The sequence below is a fragment of the Talpa occidentalis genome, unplaced genomic scaffold, assembly GCF_014898055.3.
Source record: "Talpa occidentalis isolate TD23 unplaced genomic scaffold, MPIMG_talOcc4v2.1 talOcc4.4, whole genome shotgun sequence".
NCBI lineage: Eukaryota > Metazoa > Chordata > Mammalia > Eulipotyphla > Talpidae > Talpa > Talpa occidentalis.
The window spans coordinates 33,435,158-33,441,157 of record NW_023604295.1 but is presented as its reverse complement, the minus strand read 5'-3'; positions in this window follow the sequence as shown (position 1 = coordinate 33,441,157).

Here is a 6,000-nt window from a genome sequence, read left to right as displayed (position 1 = left end):
ATGTAAGGCATCACCTCCATTTTTTAAATACAAAACTAAGACACATTGAGTTTAGGTAATTTGTCCAAAGGCACAGAGCTAGGTCTGAGCCGGGATCTGCAGGACATCAAGCAGTATATGCTTAACCACTGTGACGCTGCCACCTGTGTGCCACTGCCCCCTGGTGGCTAGTTTCTGCCTACTCTGTCCCCTTAGTGACCTGATCTCAGGAAAGGAGGAATTTTGCGTGCTTCATAGAGAAGCTGATTTCAGGTTGAAAGAAAAAACAGCAGAGAATTTTAATTTGCTTTACACACATATTTGCATAAACAAGTATTAAAGGAACAAGGCCACCACACACATAAAACACTACAGCTGCATACTGCATACTTAAATGTGTACTTAGATGTATAGAAATGTATACTTTTGGTGTTTCTTCCCACCCCCACTTCGCCCACCTCCCTACATTCAGAAAACATTTCTACAGTCCTGGCTCACTGGGTCCTAGTGTCCTCTCACCCCTCTGACCCAGTTCCCTGCCTGCCTTGATTCTGGGTCATCCCAATTTGATAGCTAGGTCTGGTAAAACTGAGTTAAGGGCCTCCCTGGTGGTGCAGCGGTTGAGCGCTGGGTTGCGAAGCTGCCTGCAGCCTCTGCAGCACCAGTTCGATCCCCAGCCGCCCGGCGAGGGTCCCACATGGCACGCAGACCTCTCCTGCCACCTGCTGCTCCCCTCAGCAGTGTACTTGGGTCCTTCTGCCTGCTCTGCTCCCCGCTCTGGCTCTGGTGAATCCTCTCACCCTCCTGCGCTTCTGACTGTACCCAGTCCTTGTATAAATAAATAAATCTTAAAAAAAAAACTAAGTTAAGCAATATCAATATGCCCACCATTCTCCATTCATGTGTGTGAACCAAAAAGAACAAAACTTGAAACTACATAAACTGCTGGGGAAACACAAACATTCCCTGCAGTGAGCTCATTCTTTTGTTCAATTGTTCCAGCTCTGAGCACAGAACCAGATCTCAACCCCCAGAGGCAACCCATTACCTACACCAGAATAAAAACCCTCTCCCCAGCCTGACTCTTGAGGCCTCCCTTCCCCTCAGCCTCATCTCCCCCAATTCTACCCACGAGATTCTCAAGTGAGGCTCCAAATCCTCACTGAACACGCTTACTTCAAGGCAGCTCAGTGACTGTGAAGGGCTCCAGGGCCCACCCTGTATCGCCTGTGACTGTTCTGTTCGCCCAGTTGGGGGATGGGATTGCAGTCTGGCCTTCCAGGCCCTGTGCTCTGGCTCTCCGCCTGGACTGGGGCTTTGTCATCCATCCCACCCTGTGGAGCTCCCTGCCTCAGAGCCCTTCCCCCGGGGGCTAATCTTTCCCTCAGCTTCCTTAGGCCCCTGGGAACAGATGAAGAGGTGGTCCCAAACCACAGTGCCAGTTTCCCAGACTCCCTGCCCTGCTAGACCCCATCCAGAAGTTGCACTCTCCTCTCTCTGCAAGAACCATGTGGCTCTAACTCCTGGGTACCAGGCCCCTCTGCCTGGCAGGTTCCACATCCCTCAGGGACTCCCAGTGTCCTTCTTATCACCTGAGGGCCCAGGAAGCTAGGGTCCCTCTATGCCTTGCCAGAGTGAACAGTGATTATGCCCAGCACTCTTCAAGATTGAGGGTTGTATAGGACCCTGTAGGAGTGAACGGGGTGATATCATATGTATCAGTTGTATAAAATGCTAGAGGACATAAGGTCCTGATATTACTGGTCTTGGAATCTTTCATAGCTCCCTGCTCCATTGCCCGATGGCCCTGAAATCTGCCCCTCCTTGAGGGAGTCTTGTCTCCCCTGAAGGAGCAAACCAAGGCCCTACTCCTGCTCACTCAATGTGCCTTGCTCCCTCCCTCTGAGTTCCTAGAGCCCTGGCTTTTGGCACTGCTCTGTGACATTTCATCAGCCAGTGCGGGCTGCTGAGACCTTGTTCTACTGCTGAAAAGTTAGTGAAATTGAAGCTTTGTTTGCCTGTCTGTGAAAGGACTGGGCTGTCACAATGTATCTGGGCCTATTTAGCCCTGAGGTTTGATGTATGTAGATTTCCCCTCCCTCCTGATCTAAGTTTTCTACTTTTCATTCCCATCACAATCTGCAGCACAGTGCCAAGCTTATGGGACAGCTGGACATGTGTTTCAGTTTTGGTAACTGAAATAACAGGTATGTCTTACTAATAAGGTAAAGTGATTTTTCTGTTTGGACACTTGTCTAAATTATATTTTCACTCCCTATCTTCTCTTAGTGTTTTCTGGGAGAAATTTAGTTAGAATACTGTAGTCAAAAACCACTGACCAAAATCTCCATATTCCACAAATGCAGATTCCCAGGCACTGAACCTAGAGATTCTGATTCACCAGCTGAGGGCAGGGCCTTGACACAAGTACACTTACTTGTGATAATCCCTTCAAGTGATTCTGAAACTATGGCCCTGAACTACACTTTGAGAAATATTACTCGAGGGTAGATTTTTAAAATGATCTAGAGTAGAATTTCTGGGGACAAGTGGCTCTTTGTGGGGAAAAAGTTGGTCCCATTGAAGGCTAGTGTCTTGAGGGAGTGGGATAGAGCAGAGTTCTGTATGTGGAGGTTGGACTATGATCACTGTAGTGGCTGGAACAGCCCCAGCTACTGGACTGCAGCCTCCATCTCTGCCACCCTGGCTACTCTGCTCATGAACTTACTGTGCCAGCACGAGGTCGGCTGAGGGCAAAGGCTGAGCGGGGATAACTGGAAGAGTCATTGTTGGATCGGCTGATCAGTGTCTCTGATGGGAGATCCTCTGTGCTGGGCATTAACATGTTAGTAAGATCTCACAATCCATGCCCACTTGACAAGTGTCCACTTGCCACACCTCTTCTCCAGCACCTCCAGCCTCCATCTTCCAGTCCTTCAAGTCTTTAACGGCAGACAGACCAAACCACTTGCCACTGCCCATGGATCTCAGACCACTTCTCGTCACAAAGTAGATGACCAAGACGCCACCTGATGCTGTAGTTTGGTGGCTTATCCTTCACTGATGGCCCGCGGGCCACCCTTATGTGAGGCTGCAGTACATCAGCCGCCCATTTTTGTCTCGCACACACATACCAACTGACCTACCATGACCAAGTTTATTTTTGTTCTCTCTCAGCTGGTCCCAGGATACCTCCCTGCAGTCTATGTAGACTTCAGGGTGGGTCCTTGGTCCCTGCTTCCAGGGGTTCACTCTCTCGGGTAACCCTCTCCCCCTCCATGTGGGCAGGTCCTGAATTACTTCTCATTGATAGAATATGGGGAAGGTGGTAGGCTGGACATGAGTATGTGCATGTTATTTACTTCACACAACTGTGTGTGCAAGGATACTCCTCCATGTCCACTTTGCTTTGAAGCGAAGGATCGATGATGTTATGAGCTTCCAGAAAACTGGAGAGATTACTTGGGATGAAGGCGCCAACAAGAAACTGAACCCTGCAATGTGGCAGTTCCCATGGAACTGGATTCTGACAATAATCATCACATGAAACTGAAAAGGAATCTGTCCACAGCTGATCCTCAGACAGTATGAGTCTGTTGATGAGATTGTAGCTTTGTGAGAATCTGAGGAATAGGACCCAGCACCATGGCCCAAGTCCTGACCTGTGGAATTTATAAATAAATACATGCTGTTCTAGGCTGCTAAGTTTGTGGTAATATCATTATGCAATAGAAAATAATGCTCATTTTGTAATGGTGCAAAACAGTAGGTGACATAGGAGCCTGGGCCTCCTGCTCATGCACTCTCTTGTGCTCTCTGGCCCTGCTTTTATTTTTTTTTAAAAGATTTTATTTATTTATACATACAAGAACTGGGGTGTAAGCCAGAAGTACAGGGGTGAGAGCATTCACCAGAGACAGAATGGGGAACAGAACAGGTGGAACTACTGAAATACACTGCTGAGGGGAGCAGTGTGCGAGACAGGAGAGGTCTGTTGTGCCATGTGGGTAGCTCCCTGGCTAGGAATCAAACTCTTGTTGCAGTGGCTGGCAAAAGCTTAATAATGCTGAGACTTTACCCCTGTGCCACCAGGGTGGCCCTCTGGCCCTGCTTTTAACTGTTCCCAGACTTACCACTTCCATTTTATGCTGAGATGCTGCTGGTTCCTCCCAAACTTTAGGTTTGATAAATTTGACAGAACTCAGCTCACGATGGATAAATCATGTCCCGTGATTAGGTGCTTCCTCTCTCCTAGGCCCCATAGCACAAATGATCCTATATGGCAGATGGCAAAGGCTGCAAAATCCTGGGGGTTTATGTTCTGATTCTGCTGTTCTCCACATAGCAACTTCTCACCAGAAACAGTACCACATCAACTTTATACAGCCCACTGGTTATAATTTTCCAAGCAGCAGAGCTGCCTGCACCTCAGCCTACATCTGCTACAGAACCCTTGCCTGCCCTCAAAGCTGGCAGTTTTCCTTGTCACTAAGTAAATAAGTGAGAGCAGTATTTCTAAATATAGAATATGCTGCCTCTAGAATCCAAAAAGGCATGCCCAGCATTGTGCTTTCTTCTTAGCTGTGTGATAATTTTTCCTAATTTGGTGAGTATGGGCGAATATATCCCACCTTGTCCCAAAACCTGGCACAAGACTAATTCAGTGGATATTCATTAAACAAAAAAAGCTAACACAAATTTATTAACTCATTTTATCACAAGAACAGCAAGATATAATACAAAAATAAAATATATAAAGACATTTCCTATTCTGGTGACAGAGACAATACTTGATACCCACATAAATTCATGAAATACCTGGGTCAGGAAACTACCCATAGCTGTCAGCAGCAGAATGGCTAGCTGAAGAGAAAAGCACAACCAGACCAACCTCTATCCAAGTCTTCCCACTCCAACAAGGGGCTGACTATACCAGAGAAAGAGGCATATTTGTGTGAACCAACTGTCCACACAGCCTAATGTTCAGGTCCTTCTTTCCATTATTAGGATAAAGGCATCTCTCTGCCAGCCCTGAACCTTTGCAGTGACTAATACAAGCCTTGGCTCCAAGGTCAGAAGTAGTAGATGTGGATTCCGAGTTCGTTGCTAATTTGTGAATCTTTTCCGTTAATTCTCAATTTTCTTATCTGTGAAATGGAATTATATTTCCCTCTGGTTGTGGTGTTACTTCAGGAAGCAACTGAAAACCAGCTACCTTTGTAGATTTTTTTTTTTTGAGGTATAATTTACAAATTATGAAATGTACGCATATTAAGTATGCTTTTTTAATATATATATTTTTAATATAGAGGCATATTTTTTTAATTTATTTATTTGTTTGTTTTGTTTATACATGCACTGGGTACAGTCAGAAGCGCGGGAGGGTGAGAGAATTCACCAGAGCCAGAGCAGAGGGCAGAGCAGGCAGAAGGACTGAAATACACTGCTGAGGGGAGCAGCGGGCGGCAGGAGAGGTCTGCGCGCCATGTGGGACCCGCCTCTGGTGGCCGGGGAGCAGCCAGGGATCGAACCGGCGCCGCAGAGGCCACGGGCAGCTTCGCAACCCAGCGCTCAACCGCTGCGCCACCGGGGAGGCCCTTAAGTATACATTTTGATGGTTTATGACAATGTGAACCAGTGACCAGATGGGTAATCTGTGTGTTTACACTCTCCAGAGATTGTACAGATGCTGGGGGAGTTACAAAGTAATGTAAAACACCCTTTGTTAAGCTGGTCAACCCCTTGGTTAAGCCTGGGATGTACTTACTCAGAGCCCCTTACCTCCTCTGTTTATGTTTTTTTTTTTAAGATTTTTATTTATTTATTTATACAAGCACTGGGTACAGTCAGAAGCACGGGAGGGTGAGAGAATTCACCAGAGCCAGAGCGGGGAGCAGAGCGGGCAGAAGGACCAAAGTACACTGCCGCGGACCAGCACAGCAGTAGACGATGAGGCCACCTCAGGGTTGAGAGAAGCGTGCAGGGTGGTCAGGGCGTCGGCGAAAGAAATGACAAACAGAC